Source organism: Hibiscus syriacus, unplaced genomic scaffold, assembly GCF_006381635.1.
Source record: "Hibiscus syriacus cultivar Baekdansim isolate YM2019G1 unplaced genomic scaffold, ASM638163v2 tig00110890_pilon, whole genome shotgun sequence".
Taxonomy (NCBI): domain Eukaryota; kingdom Viridiplantae; phylum Streptophyta; class Magnoliopsida; order Malvales; family Malvaceae; genus Hibiscus; species Hibiscus syriacus.
In genome coordinates, this window is record NW_024062900.1 from 10,762,857 (window position 1) to 10,782,798 (window position 19,942).

At 37.5% G+C, this 19,942-nt stretch overlaps 1 pseudogene; it reads left to right on the top strand.

The window, feature by feature from the left end:
- Positions 1-5,187: 5,187 nt before the first annotated feature.
- Positions 5,188-16,780, top strand: LOC120144715 (annotated as a pseudogene).
- The last annotated feature ends 3,162 nt before the right edge of the window (positions 16,781-19,942 follow it).

Sequence of the window (19,942 nt, forward strand, 5' to 3'; positions counted from 1 at the left end):
GTAGAATTTCCCATATTCTTGTATGTAGTAATAGTATTAATGAAAAAGAAAAGAGTTGACCCACCCATCACATCAAAGCACCATCACGGATGGACGTGATTATAAAACAAGATTTGGCCTACAATAACATACCCCTTTATCCGTCCACTCATCCACGTACTCTCAACACAACTAATAAATACTCTTTCTTTTTTATTTTATTTGCCTTTGATCGATGAAAGTATGAAATTCTCCATTATTAAGTATTTGGATTAATTGAGATAAGTTGTTTTAAATTACCTATAATATTATATTAAAAATACAATAGTACTTGATATTTATAAAATAAGTGATAAATATTCTAGATTTGCACAAAAATATAAAATTCTCTTATTTAAACATTTTATTTCATATGAAATGTTAACCTTTGCCATTACATATTAGATAAATGTATTATTTTGTGTCTACACATAAGGTAATGTCTGTTTGGATATTATTTAATTTATTGATAATACATGTTAGGTATGACTCATAAATATACCGGTAAAGATGACAGATGAAGATGACTTATTTGTTGGAAGCCTATTGTTCAATGCGGTACGGTACAGGGTTATTTTTGTAAATATGCACCAGGGTTTATTTATTATAAAAGGAGATGTAACCAAAACCTATGAGACATTGAATAAAAATTCTAGCGCCGCTTAGGACACCGAGAACGTAAACACATTGTTGAACCTCGTTATAATTCTTGTGTTCTTTTATTTTCTTTACCCGATTATTCAACAATTGGTATCAGATGTCAGGAGCCAAATTCGAAGTTGTGAAATTCGATCGTCAAGGTAACTTCGGATTATGACAAACAAGGGTGAAGGATCTGTTGGCGCAGCAAGGGATCCTGAAGGCTTTGCGACCTACAAAGCCGGCGTCGATGGAGGAGGAAGATTGGGAAGAATTACAGCAGCGAGCGGCAGGAACCATACGATTATGTTTGGCGGATGAGGTCATGTATCACGTCATGCATCTGTCGTCTCCAGATGACATTTGGAAGAAGTTATAAAGTCAACTTATGTCCAAATCCTTAACGACTAAACTGTATCTAAAGCAGCGGCTGTATGGGCTGAAGATGTAGGACGATCATGATTTGGAGCAACACGTGAATGTCTTCAATCAAATCGTTTCTTATTTGGCTCGACTTGATGTGAAAATTGAGGATGAAGACAAAGTGATAATTTTGTTGTGTTCGTTGCCTCCCTCTTACGAACAAATTGTGACTACTCTTACATATGGGAAAGAAACTATCAAAGGTGAGAAGATTACTGCGGCCTTGTTGGCTCACAATCAGCGGAAGCAGAATGCAGGGGAAACCTCTCAAGCTGATAGCTTATATGTCTAGGGTAATCGAAACCGTGGACAGAAGCCAGAGAAGGCAGGGTCTGGGAAGCGAAATTTCAAATCCAAATCTAGGAATAAGAAGACAATTCACTGTTACAAGTGCAAGGAGGCGGGTCATATGAAGCGAGATTATCGGAAGTTGAAAAAGTAGACTGTTGAGAAGCGTGATGACTCATCCAAGTCTGTGAATATGGTCAAGGAAGACAATTCTAATTGCAGTGAGAGTGATATACTCTCTATTTCAACGACTAAACTGACGGATGCCTGGATTCTTGATTCTGGATGTTCTTATCACATTACGCCAAATAGGGAATGGTTTTCGACATACAGGTCGGTTAACTCTGGTTCTGTTTATTTGGATGATGATCGATGTTGCAATATTGTTGGCATTGGTGATGTCAAAATTAAGATGTATGATGGTTATGTTCGGATGTTGTGTGGTGTTCGGCATACCCAGATTTGAAGAAGAATTTGATTTCTTTGGGCACTTTGCACTAAGAATGCTTTTATCCCTAAGACTGATGAGGATAGGGAAACCATTCGGATTATTAAATGAGTTATAACTCCGTAAAAATGTCATATTTGGGACCTCTTCACTTAAGTTATTGAAAGTCTTAGAACTCATTTAGGATCATATAGATGCATTTAGGAGCATATAGTTGCATGTGGTGAAATTATGTTTGCCGCAGGATTTTATTTTGTAATCAGTGTTGCTTTATGGGGAAGGTGTTTGTCTGGTGATGTGCAGGATTTGGCAGAAAGGAAAAGCAAAAGGGAAATGCCTTGACATAAGGAGACTGTTGAGCATAATGTAAATACCGAACCTGTTGGCATTTCGAGAGCGATCAAAATGAAAGGAGAATATTTTTAGTAAGAGCCAACTGTCATGGCATAAAAAGTGCTTTCTGCAATAAGCCATAATGGAGGGGTCAGTTACCATCTTTGCACCGACTCTCACATAAAAGGACTGAACTTTAGGGTTCTAGTGTAATTTTAACACAAAACCCTATGTTCATTCTCCCCTATAAATAGAAGATGAAGCCTGACTTTTTGAAAAGACTTGGAGATTTTTAGACAGCTGCCAAGAGCCTAAAAATTCGGAGAAAAAGTTCTCTCTTTTTCCCATCAATCATTTTTTCCGTGGCATTCCTCCGTTGACAGGCTATAGGGAGTGGTGAACTAGGCGTCCGAGAGGAGCTAGATCGCTGGGACTGTTTGTGGTGGCCGAGAGAAGCTCCGGTAGTGCATGCCGAAGGCTTTTCCTCATTCCCTTTGCTCTTTACTTTCGTTATTTATTATTTGGGTTATAAGGAATGGATTAACTTGCTTTGTGCTTGCTTATTTTGAACCCCACCATGAACTAATCCTATTTGGTGGGAGTTGATTTTGGATATTTAAGTTTTACTTTAATGAATGATTATTCTTCTATGTTATAATCTGTTTTGCTTATGAATTTTAATGCCTTAAGGTTGTAGGAGCTATGAGAGTAGCCATTCCTTAGGTGATTAATTAGTGTTTGAGAGAATGCCTAAGTAGCATATCCTTAGTATTCGAGAGAAACTAGGGAGAAACCACATAAGGAAGGGGTTCTAGATAGTAACTAGGCCTAATCCACCTTAGAGATAAGGCTAGGATTTCATTCGACTAAAAGGAGTTGTGTATAAGCGATAGGTTAGATGTTAATGCTGCCGCAAAAAGGTATTGCCGAGACATATCCTGTTATTTGGACCAATAGGATCCCTGCAGTAGCTAACGCTAATCGGTTTTGCCAATGCATCTTCAATCTGTCGAGTTCCTTACTAGAGATAGCATAGGGCACCCTTAGTAAACTCTGTCGGACAGAGAAGGCATAGAAGTAAGATCATTCTGAGAAGTAGACTTAAATTTCCTAAGTAACTCCTATCACTCATTACCATAGTAGCTTGTCGTGTGTGGAGTTCAAAGTCCTTATAATCAAATCCAGTATTTACAGTTTATTTTGTCTTTATATTTTTATTTGATTGCAGTATACACAATTCCTTTTGCCACAACATATTCATTTGCTACCACATTGTCATCGTTCCATTTCCATATCATCCATTCATTTTTCCACAACATTACCATTTGTATCTATACCATCTCTAACTTTACTTAGGTGACAGAGTAAAGTGTCGTGACAAACTTATTTGATTTTCGCCAATCCCTGTGGAGAACGATACTCACTCATCACTTTTTTACTTTTTCGATTGTGTATACTTGAACACATATCCGCACCATTTATAGTACTCACAAACAGCGGACAAGTTTTTGGCTCCGTTGCCGGGGATTGACAACTGGAATTTAATTAGTTTTGTCATAGCATTTTTATTTTACTTGTTAAATTTTTTTGTATAGTTTTACTTGTTGTTTCCTTGTCTTTTTTAGGCAAAGAAGACGTGATAAACGTGAAAATATGTATCAGATCAAAAATCAATGCATTGGTCATGAGGATGATTAGAATGCCGAGGCAAATCAAAATACTAGGAATGCAACCCGACCTCGTGCCATTTGTGATCACTTAAACCCGATCTTAGATGACTTAAATCCTGGAATTGTGGAACCAGAAATTCAGGCAGCCCACTTCGAGCTCAAACCTGTCATGTTTAATATGCTAAACTCCATAGGGAAATTTGGGGGCATGCCAAATGAAGATACCAGACAGGACATTTGTAACTTCTTGGAGGTGTGCGATTCTTTTTGCCAACAAGGAGTGCACGAAGATGTTATGAAATTAAAGAAAAATCTAATTTAGCTTTCTAAACAAAATCATATTCATTTTTGAATTTAGAAATCAATTTCTTATATTTGGAATTCATGCTCACAAATTCTAAATACAATTCATGTAACATCCTACATACTGAGTTAGTGATCAAATTATGAAATTTTAAAATTTCGTGATCAAATTGGATAAATTAAAGCTAAAAAATTTTGTTATGGTATAATCCTCCGAACATGAACACCCAACTGAGGAATGTCATTGCTTCTTTTCGTCAAACTGATGACGAGTCGATGTATGAGTGTTGGGATCGATACAAAGCATTGCTTCGCAAATGTTCAAATCATGGTTTTGAAGATTGGACGCAAGTGGTGATGTTCTACAATGGAGTTAATGCACCCACGAGGATGATGCTAGATGCCTTGGCAAATGGGACATTACTTGACAAATCACTAGCAGAGACATTTGACATTCTGGATAGGATTGCCACCAATGATTATCAGTTTCTGTCCACAAGGCTTGGACTTGGGCAAAAATCACATGGAGTTTTGTAGCTAGACACTAAGGATTCGGTGTCCGCCCAAATTGCTGCTATCACCAATATGCTGAAGAATTTGCAAAGGCCAAGTGAGGTGAGAGAAGTGAAGGAAGCCCATTCAGCATGTTTATTATGCCACGGCAATCACAATGAGAGTGACTGCCCGACCAATCAAGAATCCATCAATTATGTAGACAACTTCAACCGAGGTAACAATAACCCCTATTCTAACACATATAATCCTGAATGGCGTCAACATCCAAACTTTTTATGGGGAAACCAAGGAACCAGCAATGCTCATCAACCAGCTCGGTAGCAGAATTTCAATGACTCCCAGGGATTTCAATCGAATATGCCATGGCATAACTCCAACAAGGGAGGGACATCTTCATCTAACACCAGTTCTTTGGAGGCCACAATGCAAGAGTTCATAGCAACAACGAAGACAATGCTGCAAGACCAAGCAACCTCCATAAAAAACCAAGGGGCTCTGCTTCAGAGCCACAGTTCGTCGCTGAGGACATTGGAGAATCAGGTTGGTCAAATGGTCGTGGCATTACAAGAACAAAAACCAGGACATCTGCCGAGTGATACTGAAGTCACAAAACCTCATGGCAAAGAGCATTTTAGTGTGCTAACTCTACGAAGTGGTACACAAATTAATGTCGAAGACACTTTTGGGGGGAAATCGAAGGATAATTCACCCCCTGAGACTGTACAAGCTGATCAAGAAGTGCTAGAAGAAGCACCAGAGAAAGAGGATAAAGATGAGAGTTCATCAAGTAAAGTGACTGAGGGAGCAAACAAAAATGCCAAGGCAAATTCTGTTCCCACCCCGTCAGTACAGGAAGCCAGACCCCCACCTCCTTTTCCACAAAGATTGAAAAAGCATAACGAGGATATTCAATTTAGAAATTTGTTGACATTCTGAGTCAACTTCAAATCAATGTTCCTTTTCTAGAGGCTATGGAACAAATGCCTACATATGCTAAGTTCCTCAAGGAGATTGTGACCAAGAAAAGAAAGGCTGAGCAGTATGAGATAATTGCCACGAAAAAAGAATTTTGCTCATCCTTAAGCAAGCTGCCATCGAAGAGACATGATTCGGGTAGTTTTATCATCCCATGTTCGATTGGAAACAAATTTGTTGGGAAGGCACTATGTGACCTTGGCTCAAGCGTGAAATTGATGCCTAATTCAATTTTCGTGAAGCTTGGGATAGGAAATGCGAGACCCACATCTGCCATCTTGTAATTAGCTGATCGATCACATGTGCGTCCTGAAGGGCGAATTGAAGATGTCATCGTGAGGGTTGACAAGTTCATTTTTCCTGTTGATTTTCTGATTCTGGACTATGAGGTCGATGCCACGGCACCCATCATCTTTGGGAGACCCTTCCTAGCTACCGGGCGTATTCTCATCGACTGTGAGAGGGGCGAGCTGACCATGAGAGTGGCCGATCAACATGTCACTGTGAATGTCTTCTGATCCCTCAAGTACATGGATGATTATGAAGAATGCCAAAGCATTTTAGAAGTGGATACAGTAATCACGAAAGAAGCAAATCAATTTTGCCAGGACAACTTCATTTAGCTGGGACCTGATGAGGGGTTATTCGAAGACTTAAAGGCTGGAGAGCCTAATGATTTTTCTATCGAGGAACAACAGGCTAGCTTCCTCAAAGCTAGCCCAGGTACGTATTTTGAACCTCTTAAATTTGAGGAGTTTGTTCCTCCTAAGCCCTTATTACAGCATGCACCTACCCTAGAGCTTAAGAATTTGCCACAACATCTTAAATATTCTTATCTGGGTAGTAACGAAACTTTACCTATGATTATTTCCTCTGCCCTTACTCCTATCCAAGAATCGAGTTTGCTAAGTGTTTTGTCACAGCATAAGAAAGCGTTAGGATGGACGATGTCAGATCTTAAGGGAATAAGTCCAACAATCTGCATGCACAAAATCTTGCTAGAAGAATGCCACAGCAAATCTATAAAGCCATAGCACAGACTAAACCCAATTATGAAGCAAGTTGTGATGAAGGAGATTCTCAAATGGCTTGACGCTGGCATAATATACCATATTTCTGATAATTCTTGGGTGAGTCCCGTCCAATGCGTGCCAAAGAAGGAGGCATAACGGTGGTGACAAGTGAGGACAATGAGTTGATACCTACACGCACGGTCACCAGGTGGCGGATTTGTATGGACTACCGCAAGCTCAACAAGGCCACCAAGAATGATCACTTCCCTTTGCCGTTCATCAATCAAATGCTGGATCGACTTGCTGGAAAGGCATTTTATTATTTCTTGGACAGATACTCGGGGTATAATCAGATTACCATCGCACCAGAGGACTAAGAGAAGACAACATTCACGTGTCCCTATGACACATATGCCTTTCGAAGAATGCCTTTTGGACTCTGTAATGCCCCGACAACTTTTCAGCGCTGCATGCAAGCCATATTTTCAGACATGGTTGAGGACTTTCTAGAAATTTTTATTGATGATTTTTCTATTTCGGGAGATGATTTTCAAAAATGCCTCGGCAATTTGGCGAAGGTACTGAAGCTATACGAGGAGGCTGATCTCGTGCTGAATTGGGAAAACTGCCACTTCATGGTGACCGAAGGCATTGTTCTAGGCCATAAGATTTCTGCAAAGGGCATTGAGGTTAACTAGGCCAAGATCGAGGAACTACCACCACCAACTTCTGTCAATGGCATTTAGAGTTTCCTTGGACATGCTGGATTTTATAGACGATTCATAAAGGAATTCTCCACAATATCCAAGCCCTTGTGCACCTTGCTGCAACAAAACCAACCGTTTTTATTCGATCAGAAATGCCATGGCGCATTCAAAGAGCTGAAGCAAAGACTTATCTCTATACCGATCGTGGTTCCCCCAGATTGGACGGCATCGTTCGAACTAATGTGTGATGCAAGTGATTTTGCCGTGGGAGCTATGCTTGGGCAACGTAAAGGTAAAATCTTTCATGTTATATATTATGCTAGTCATACCTTGAATGAGGCACAATTAAACTATACCACCACTGAGAAAGAATTACTTATCGTGGTATTTGCATTTGACAAGTTTAGGTCATACTTGATAGGCACCAAAGTCATAGTTCACACCAATCACCCAGCTATAAAATCTTTAGTGAACAAGAAAGATGTCAACCCTAGACTCATTAGGTGGATATTACTATTACAAGAGTTCGACTTAGAGGTAGTTGATAGGAAAGGTACAGAGAACCAGGTTGCAGACCATTTATCTAGGCTAGAAAACATTTCTGAATGCCATGATATTTTTGATATTAAAGAAGAATTCCCTGACGAGAAAATTTTATATGCCACGGTAATTCCGTGGTACGCTGACCTCGTTAATTTTCTTGTTAGTGGTGTTTTTCCATATGAATTGAATAGCCAAGGCAAAAAGAGGTTTTTGCATGATGCCAAGTTCTCTTTTTGGGACGAACCGTACTTGTTCAAGCAATGTGCCGATCAAATGATTCGACGGTGTGTCCCCGAAGAGGAGCAACGCGATATCTTACACCATTGCCACACAGCACCCTGTGAAGGGCATTTTGGAGGTGCGAGGACTGCTGCCAATGTCCTCCAATCAGGCTTCTACTGGCCATCACTTTTTAAGGATGCCCACGAATTTTGCAAGGTCTGCAACAGATGCCAGCGTACTGGGAATACTTCCAGACGACACAAAATACCGCTGCAAAATATTTTGGAGATAGAGCTATTTGATGTTTGGGGTATCAATTTTATGGGACCGTTCCCATATTCTTTTGAAAACTTATACATTTTACTCACGATGGACTACGTATCCAAGTGGGTTGAAGTGATTGCGACACTAAGGAATGACTCAAAGACGGTGCTCAAGTTCCTTCACAAGAATATTTTCACTTGATTTGGAGCACCAAGAGCCATTATCAGTGACGAGGGCACCCACTTTGACAACAACCTAATTTCCAAGGCATTACAGAAATACGGAGTGCGACATAAAATTGCCACGGCATATCACCCACAAACAAATGGGCAAGCTGAAGTGTCCAATCGTGAAGTCAAGCAGATTCTCGAGAAGGTGGTGAACCCCTAAAGGAAAGACTGGTCCCCAAAACTCAATGAAACACTCTGGGCATACCGGACGGCATTTAAAACACCTTTGGGAATGTCGCCCTTCAAGATGGTATATGGAAAAGCCTGTCACCTGCCAGTTGGGCTAGAACATAAGGCATATTGGGCAATCAAGAAGCTGAACTTCGACGCACAACTAGCTTGAGAGAAACGATTGCTCGATCTGAATGAGATGGAAGAGTTTCGAGCACAAGCATATGAAAATGCCAAGCTCTACAAGGAAAAAACGAAGAAGTGGCATGACAAAATTATTTTGCCACGGCATTTTCATGTTGGACAGAAAGTGCTCCTGTTTAACTCTAGGCTGAAACTCTTCCCTGGCAAACTGAAGTCACGATGGTCGGGACCATTTGAAGTCCACCATGTTTACCCGTATGGCACTATAGATATCAAGAACATGGACGATGGGTTCGTCTTTGAAGTTAATGGCCAGCGCCTGAAGGTATACCAATGAGTCCCACCATTGCGTGACAATACTCCACTTTTCTTGCATGAAGTTGATACTGGCCCAACATCTTAAGGATGCCGTGACATTTTAGATTTACTCTTGTGTATAAATAAATGTTTATTTTGTTACTGTTTTTATTCAGTTTCCTTTTATTTTACTATTTTGTTTTTTTTTTGCAAGGTTAGGGTCCATCCAAATTTCAACCGTACCAGCATCATATTCTGAACATTCTAGCCCCCACACAATTACAAAAGTGCACGCGTCGTACGACCGCCACACCATCACAAGCATGAAGTCAAGGTACCTTGCATTGCATTGAATTTCATAGCATGTAGTTTAGATTTTTCCTTAGTTTTTATTTAGCATTGAGGACAATGCTTCTCTCAAGTTTGGGGGAGGTAGGGTTCTTAAATCATTCCATGATAGTATTAGTAGAATGAATATGCCATGACATTTGTAAGTCGTTGAATTGGTTTTCTAGAATAAATTAAGAATTCTCGATGATGATTAACTCTTGATGGCTAGGATTGAATGTACATGACTGTTGAGGATAATAGAACCAACTCTAGGAATTGCTTCTTTGAAACCCTTGAATACACGATTGTATGTTTTTTCATGCTTAAGGAACTTAGAAATTTTTTATAAGAGGATTCTTGCATGTCTTGGCATAAACGATGAAAACCCCACTTTGTAAAAAAAATTAAAGTTATGAATAAATGCTTCAGCATATCTGTAGAGGGACACTTCGCTATGCCATGGCATTTCCTGGAAACTCCAAATAAATAAATGGAAGCTATGGTATATAAGTGAATGAAAGTAGTCACGGGATGACTCTACTTGACTAGCTCGGGGGTGGAAGGTATGCTCCCTTTTACCTAGAGTGTGGGATGGTAGGTGTGATGGGCTGACTCCTCTCGTAGCAGTGTTAAAAAACAAAAAAGGAAAAGAAAACAATATGGGAGTAAAAATTGTAAATGTCGTGGCAAAACAAGAAAACTTGCGTAGAAAATTTTTAGGTTTGTTAAGTATGGACTTGATACAAACACGCACACACCCGCACAAATAATCTTGCCGCAGGGGACAGTACTTGATTTCTCAAACCAGTCTAGCATGTTGAAGCCAAATGTTATAAGGGTTGAAATTCTATCACATATAATTATTCTGTTTCTGAACTTGCCATGGTATTTTTATTTTGCTTAATACTATCTATTGCTTGTCCATTGCTTGAGGAAAAACAATAGCTTAAGTTTGGGGGTATGATAACTCCATAAAAAGATCATATTTGAGACCTTTTCACTTAAGTTATTGACTGTCTTATAGCTCATATAGGATCATATAGATGCATTTAGGAGCATATAGTTGTATGTGGTGAAATTCTGTTTGCCGTGACATTTTATTTTGTAATCAGTGTTGCTTTATGGGGAAGGTGTTTGTCTGGTGATGTAAAGGATTTGGGAGCAAGGAAAAGCAAAAAGGAAATGCCATGACATAAGGAGACGGTTGAGCAAAATGCAAATGTCGAACCAGTTGGAATTTCGAGAGCGATCAAAATGAAAGAAGAATATTTTTAGTAAGAGCTAGTTGTCATGGCATAAGAAGTGCTTTATGCAATCAACCATAATGGAGGGGCCAATTACCATCTTTGCACCGACTCTCACATAAAAGTAATGAACTTTAGGGTGCTAGTGTAATTTTAAGACAAAACCCTAGGTTCATTCTCCCCTATAAATAGAATATGAAGCCTGACTTTTTGAAAAGACTTGGAGATTTTTAGACAGCCGCCAAGAGCCTAAAAATTTGAAGAAAAAGTTCTCTCTTTTTTCCGTCAATCGTTTGTCGTGGAATTCCTTCATTGACAGGCTATAGGGAGTGGCAAACTAGGCGTCCGAGAGGAGCTAGATTGTTGGGACTGTTCGTGGTGGCCGAGGGAAGCTCTGGCAGTGCATGTCGAAGGCTTTTCCTCCTTCCCTTTGCTCTTTGCTTTCGTTATTTATTATTTTGGTTGTAAGGAACGGATTAACTTTCTTTGTGCTTGCTTATTTCGAACCCCACCATGAACTAATCCTATTTGGTGGGAGTTTATTTTGGATATTTAAGTTTTACTTTAATGAATGATTATTTTTCTATGTTATAATCTGTTTTGCTCATGAATTTTAATGCCTTAAGGTTGTAGGAGCTATGAGAGTAGCCATTCCTTAGGTGATTACTTAGTGTTCAAGAGAATTCCTAAGTAGCATATCCTTAGTATTTGAGAGAAACTAGGGAGGAACTATATAAGCAAGGGGTTCTAGATAGTAACTAGGCCTAATCCACCTTAGAGATAAGGCTAGGATTTCATTCGACTAAAAGGAGTTTTTTATAAGCGATAGGTTAGATGTTAATGCTATCGCAAAAAGGTATTACTGAGACATATCCTGTTATCTGGACCAATAGGATCCGTGCAGTAGCTAACGCCAACCGGTTTTGCCAAGGCTTCTTCAATCTATCGAGTCCCTTACTAGAAATAGCATATGACACCCTTAGTAAACTCTGTCGAACAAAGAAGGCATAGAAGTGAGACCATTCTGAGAAGTAGACTTAAATTTCCTAAGTAACTCCTATCACTCATTCTCATAGTAGCTTGTTGTGTGAGGAGTCTAAAGTCCTTATAATCAAATATAGTATTTATAGTTTATTTTACCTTTACATTTTTATTTGATTGCAGTACACACAATTCCTTTTGCCACAACATATCCATTTTCTACCATATTGTCATCGTTCTATTTCCAAACCATCCATTCATTTTACCACAGCATTACCATTTGTATATATACCATCTCTAACTTTACTTAGGTGACAGAGTAAAGTGTCATGACAAACTTATTTGATTTCCCCCAATCCCTGTGGAGAACGATACTCACTCATCACTTTATTACTTGTTCGATTGTGTATACTTGCACACATATCCGCACCATTTATTGTACTCACAAACAGCGGACAATGAGCTTTGAATGTGATGAAAGGAAAGATAACTACAGGGAATATTTACAGATTGTTAGGGCGTACTGTTGTAGGTGGAGTTCATTCTGTTGAGTCCTGTGATGATACTACCAAACTGTGGAATATGCGTCTTGCTCATCTTAGTGAACGTGGTATGGTTGAATTACATAAACGAAATCTATTGCATGGTGTTAAAAGTTGTAAGCTCAATTTTTGCAAGTATTGTGTTCTTGGTAAACAGACTAAAGTTCGTTTCAAGACTGGGAAGCACACAACTGAAGGGATTCTTGATTATGTGCATTCTGATGTATGAGGGCCTTCCACGACATCGACTTTGGGTGGATCTAGGTATTATGTTACTTTTATTGACGATTTTTAATGAAAAGTTTGGGTGTATTTTTTGAAACATAAGTCTGACGTTTTTGAGAAGTTAAAGCTGTGGAAAGCTGAGGTAGAAAACCAAACAGGACGAAAAATCAAGTGTTTGCGGTCTAAAAATGATACGGAGTACACAGATTCATAGTTTCTAAACTTCTGTAAGGAGCATAGGATTAAGAGACATTTTACAGTGCGCAAGACACCATAACAGAATGGTGTTGCAGAATGGATGAACAGGTCGTTGAATGAAAGAGCCAGATGTTTGCGGTTGAATTCGGAGCTTCCCAAACACTTCTGGACTGAGGCTGTTAAAATGGCATGTTATCTTATCAATAGATCGCCAAGGGCATCATTGGCTGGGAAAGTTGCAGAAGAGGTATACACTGGTCATGATGTTACTTTTGATCACTTACATATTTTTTGTTGTCCTGCTTATGTGCATATACCTACTGATGAGAGATCCAAACTTGATGCAAAATCGAAGGAGTGCATTTTTCTGGGTTACAAGATAGGTGTCAAAGGATTCAAGTTATGGGATCCAGTTGGGAAGAAAATTGTGATAAGTAGAGATGTTGTTTTTTTATGAACAACCTATGTTGCAGCAGAAGAAAGACACGACAATGGTGGATTTCGAGCAATTTCCAATTGAGAAAACATAAACTTCTTAACCGACTTCTGGTGGTTCTGTTACGGTTGATTTGCAGGATTATAGTCTCGCCAGAGATAGGGTGAGACGGACGAAAAGCCTACAAACAGATTAGGTTTTGAATACTTGGTCTCTTTTGCACTTACTATTAGCAGTGATGATCTTGTTACTTTTCATGATGCAGTTACTAGTCAGGAAAACGACAAGTGGATGGCTGCCATGGTTGAGGAGATGGAGTCTTCGAATCACAATCGTACATAGGAGTTAGTTTCCCTTCTTGAGGGTAAGAAGACTACTGGTTGCAAATGGGTGTATAAGAAGAAACCAACAATAACAGAAAAAGAGGGGGAGAAGTTCAAGGCTCGTTTGGTAGCAAAGGGTTTTTCACAGTAGAAAATAGTTGATTATGATGAAATATTTTCTCCTATGGTCAGGCACACTTCAATCCGAGTAGTACTTGCATTGGTGGCTAGTTGGGATTTGCATTTAGAGCAGATGGATGTTAAAACTATTTTTTTGCATGGTGATTTAGAGGAGTAGATATACATACAGCAGCCTGAAGGTTTCACTCAACCTGAAAACGAGCATTTAGTTTGCAAATTGAAGAAATCTTTGTACGGGTTGAAACATTCTCCGAGACAATGGTACAAATGGTTTGACTCCTATATGATCAAGATTGGCTACAAGCGATGTGAGTATGATTGTTGTGTCTATGTTAAGAGCCTTGATGATGGTTCTTTTATTTTTCTATTATTGTATGTTGATGATATATTAATTGTTACGAAGAACACGGATGATGTTATTGGTTTGAAAACTTTATTGAGTCAGGAATTTGATATGAAAGATTTAGGTGCTGCAAAGAAAATTCTTGGAATAGAAATTTACAAAGACAGAGACTCAAGGAAACTGTGGCTATCTCAACGGGGTTATGTTGAGAAAATACTAGAAAGGTTTGTAATGAGCAGCGCAAAACCAGTAAGCACTCCATTAGCGAATCACTTTAACCTCTCATCAGAACAGTTCTCTAAGACATATAAGGAAGCTGAAGATATGGCAAAGGTTTTGTATTCTAATGTTTTTGGTTGCTTGATGTATGCAATGATATGTACTCATCCTGATTTAGGTCATTCTGTTAGTCAAGTTTGTAAGTACATGTCTAAACCTGGTAAGCAACATTGGGAAGTAGTCAAGTGGATCTTTAGGTACTTAAAGGGTACTGTGGGACATAGAATTGTTTTTGGTAGTCAGCGGGATAATCATTTGGTTGTAGGATATGTGGATTCAGACTATGTGGGTGACTTGGATAATAGAAGATCTACGACAAGGTATGTCTTTACACTTGGTGGAGGGCCTATTTGTTGGATGTCTATTGTTCAATAAGTTGTGGCATTATCCACAACTGAAGCTGAATACATGGTAGCGGCTGAAGCTGTAAAAGAAGCTTTATGCGTTACTGGTTTAGTGAAAGAGTTGGGTGTTCAGCAAGGTGGAGTTCAGTTGCTTTGTGACAATCAAAATACTATTCACTTGGCTAAGAATCAGGTATATCGTGCTAGAACTAAGCATATTGATGTAAGGTTTCACAAGATCATAGAGTTGGTTGCATCTGGAGAGATTTTGTTTCAGAATGTACATACTGATGAGAATGCTGCTGATATGTTCACCAAGCCAGTTACGACAGACAAGTTCATGCATTGCTTGGACTTGTTGAATGTTTTGAGTTGTTAAATAAGTAAGGTAACCCAACCCACATTGAATGTTTCCTACTGTACAGGGTTATTTTTGTAAATATGTACCAAGGTTTATTTATTATAAAATGAGATGTAACCAAAACTTGAGACATTGAATAAAAATTCTAGCGCCGCCTAGGGCACCGAGGACGTAAGCACATTGCTGAACCTCTTTAAAATTATTGTGTTCTTTCGTTTTCTTTACCCGATTATTCAACAATACATATTCTGTAAATGCAATTATTTAAATTTGAAATCTCTTAAGGAAATAGCATTATTTTTTATAATTTAAGTCATTCAATGAATTCTTATATCTAAGGAGTCTTAACTTATAACAAGATGTGGATTCAACCATACTTAAGTATATATTATTCTTATATATATTAGTTGAGATGGAGTTACTATTACGTATGGAATGCAGAAAGCTTTCCTAAATGACAAATATATGGCTGTTGTTGTAGTAATATAAAAGCTGCAAGTATAAATATTTAAATATTATTTTAGAGTTTAACGTAAAGAAAAAAAATGTATATTAGAAAAGATCCACCATTTTTCTTCGCTTTCATTGCCACCAACATTCCACATGCATTGCCTATAATACCTATTTCAAGAGAAAGTACCTCACCCTGCGGTTTGAAGGAAACTAACAAACCAACTGTCCCGACCTAATGAGCTGTAATATACATATAAAGGCTGTATGAACCAAATAGAGATATGTAGGGAACGAATGGTGGGATTTTTCCGATGTATTTGTGAAGGAATTCACGTAGCTTATATAGTTTTGTCATTGCCAACTAGCAAAGTTTGTAAGTTGCTTGTTTCTGAAGCTTATAGCTCATATATGTTCACGTGATTCTCTTTCTTTTTAGTGTGTTTCTTTGTTTTCTTCTATTCTTTCTACTATTATATATGATTCCCATTTCCCTGCAATGAATCAACTCAACATGGATTCCACTAAAATTTCATCATTTCTTCTCATTTGCATGCTTTTCATTTCCTCTGCCACTCCAGTTATTGTCCGTGCTTCCTGTCGCCATGGACATCGCAAGGGTAAACACCCCATTGTTATACCCCCAATCCATTTGCCACCGGTCACTCTTCCTCCGGTTGTAAAGCACCAATTGCACTTCCTCCTGTGACTATTCCTCCGGTCGTCAAGCTGTTATACAACCAATTACGCTTCCTCCAGTTGAACTTCCTCCAGTAACTATTCCTCCAGTGAAGCCACCAGTTGAACTCCCTCCAGTTGTTAAACCACCAATTACGCTTCCTCCAGTTACTATTCCTGCGGCTCTTAAACCACCAATTACACTTCTTCCAGTTGTACAACCACCAATTACACTCCCTCCTGTAGAACTTCCTCCAGCCCTAAAAGCACCAGCTACACTTCCTCCAGTGACTGTTCCTCCGGTGACGGTTCCTCCTGTACTGAAGCCACCAGTTGAACTCCCTCCAGTAAAGCTACCAATTAACCTCCCTCCGGTGACACTTCCTCCATTGATAGTGCCACCAAGTGGAAAACCCTGCCCACCTACACCATCAAGCAAGGCCACATGTCCAATAGACACACTGAAACTGGGTGCATGTGTGGACCTGCTAGGAGGGGCAGTGCACATTAGGTCTGGTGACCCAGCTGTGAATGCATGCTGCCCGCTCCTACATGGACTAGTTGAAATAGAAGCAGCTGCCTGCTTGTGCACCACTCTCAAGCTCAAACTCCTCAATATCAACATTTATGTCCCAGTTACTCTTCAGCTCCTCCTCACCTAATGGAAAACTTCCCCTCCTGGTTACACTTGCTCTCTCTAGATCCAAGTTAAGCACTTCAACATAATAATATATTCATACATACACATATGCTTTCTTTAACTGTTCAATATTTTCACTAGAATTCAAATAGCTTAAACACACATGACTACACGTTTAGTATTTTTATTTCAAATTTAATTTTAAAAATGATTACATTCTAACCAAACCTATAATGAAATAATAAAATACATCAATTCAATTTTATTTAATACTTATTTTGAGCAACTTTTAGTTCTCATTTGATTCCATGGCCTACGGATTTTGCAGGTTGGAAGATTCACGGATTCCTTTACCCTTTCACTCTTATAACTCGAATTGGAAATCTCTGCTGCCTAAGCTCTTATTTGTAATACCAATTCCTTTTAGTTATTTTTAAAATTTGTTGCAAGTGTATTTATTTCGCATCAGTATCAAGTCAAATTGTGATTTTTTTCCTTGTAATTTTTATTATCAAGTTTAATATTTTGTTAATCCAATTGTATCAAAATGTGTTATAATATAATGATATTTATCTTTATGATATTCAAATTTAAATAATACATATTATTTAATTATATTGTTACGATATTTATTGCATCTATAATTGCGATAATGTAAAGAAACTAAAGATTGTACATAAATTAATAAATGATAAAAGAAAAAAAATTAGATTGATATTTCATTCCTTTTCTCTCCCTATTTATAAACCAAAAGGAGAAAGTATACAAATGGTCCCGACTATATCATATTATTTTTTGAGTTCTCAACTATTAAAAGTTATAAAATGGCTCCCTGACTATAGGATATTATTTTGTGAGTCCCCTAACTATTAAAAGTTACAAAATGGTCACCCAACTATTTAAATGTTCTAAACTCATATTTTTCGTTAAAAAATTGATGGTTTTCTGAGTTGGACGTTAATCTACTATATGTGATATGATAAAATCATATTTTAACGATGTCTATTGACACCTTCGTTACTTTCAAGCGCATGTTTGAAGACATAATATTTCAAACACTAGCTCGACAACATAATGTAAATGAAGAGTTAATCCACAAAATACAACTTAAACAATTTCGGGATCATATTTTATCATATATGCAATCAACATGTTAACATCCATCTTAGACGGCCATCAATTTTTTTAAGAAAAAAGGAGGAGTTCGGAATAAATGAATAATTGGGTGATTATTTTGTAACTTTTAATACTCGAAGGGCTCAACAAAACAAGACCTTGGAGTTGAGGGATCATTTTATAACTTTTAATAATCAAGAGACTCGGCAAAATATCACCCTATAGGTAGAGCAACATTTATGCACTTTATCCAAAACTGAATCGAAGTTAGCTAATTAATTATTAGTTATAACTAATTTACAGTTGAATAAACAACAACTAATCGTATATACTCTCCCCACAAGTATGATAGTGGATGTTTTTCTCAAATCCTTTTGTCTATCACTTGTTCATTAGTGGAAATGAATCTAGTTTGTAGGAGTTCATTTGGGATCTTTTCTATGTTAAAATGACAATAACTTTGTTTCTGTTTCGTTCGTTCATGGTATATTGGATTCGATTATATTTTCATCGCTTCTTTATTGTTACAATGTAACTTAATTGGCATTTCAATCTCAACTCCTAAATTTTTTTTATCAAACCAATTCAACAGTTATAGTTGTTCCACTTTTATATTCAGCTTCTATCGAAGAATGTGAAATTATATTTTCCTTCTCTGATTTTCAATAAATTAAAGATATTCTCAACATGTTGTGAATGAATTATTTATTCAAAAGATATTCTAAATCCATCTATTTTGTCAAACCTTTCACGTAAATCTTCTCAAACTAAAAAACCTTTGATATAATATTATGAATCCAAAAAAAAAAAACCGAAGTATTGCATCTCTCCCATCGATCATGCAAGAATTCAAATTTCTCCTTACAAGAAAACATAATGCTAAAATTAATCGTTAATGTTTTTCTATAGTCATTTTAATCTCTATTTTTTGGTAGTTTAGCACTCAACATTTTATTTTGGATTAAAATGATCATTCTTTTAGATAAAAACTATTAGTTGGCCAACATTCAATGTTGGTTGTTGATGTGTAATTTTCATTTGTGTTTCATCACTGATGTAGAAATGATACATCAATAACAAGCATTGTTTGTTAATCAACTTATAGTTTTCATAAAAAGAGTATTTTTGAATAAAAAATAAGATACCGAGAGCTAAATTAACTAAATTGTTTAAAAAATAATTATGACTATTTTATCAAATGCTAAAGATAGATTTTGACATTATACCATGCAAGTACCATTAATAAACCCCATTTTGTTTTTAGCCAAAAGTGCTCAAGACAGAGATTATGATAACGAAATATCACTTCTTGTTGCTATTGCAGCTTCAAAACATTATAATAAATTTGATGAAGTGTAAAGGTAAAGCATGAATTTCTTTGTAGTTTGTAATGACTGCAGATAATTATGTTAGATTGTGTGTTGTACCATTGCCAGGTTGTTGAAATATGGTTAAGATTTTTAGACCGTCAATCTCTTCGGTTGTTCAACTCCTCTCTTGTATATATATACGTTGGTCCTCAGTTGATTTTACGACAATATCAATAAAGGTACCGTCTCTCTTTTCTTGTATTATCTTTGTTACATTTTTCTATTCTTCTACTTTCACATTGTTTCTATTGAATATTTAATTTAAACATTTCTATGAATATTTGTGTCTTTTCATTGGTTTATTATAATTAAAGTGTATAACTATTCATCATGAATGAATATGACTATTCATGGTGAATAGACATGATTATGTATGAAGAAAAGGTGTTATCAATAGTTTTGTAATCATTCTAATAGTCACTATAATCCTATATAAAGGATCATAAGTGATTAAGCAAATCAATTCAATTTCAAAGTTTCTTCTACTATTTTCTTCTTCCTCTCTACAAGTTTAAGTTTCATACGTCCATATTTTAACAAGTGGTATCCAGAGCTTGGTTCGATATAAGTGAAGATGGCCAACAATGGGTGTCCTTTTCAATTTCCTCGTCTTACAAAAGACAATTATGAAAGTTGGTGTCTCCGTATGAAGGCTCTACTCGGGGCTCAAGATGCTTGGGAGATCACACACAATGGTTATGAATCTCCCCAAGATGAGGCGTCATTGCCACAACAAG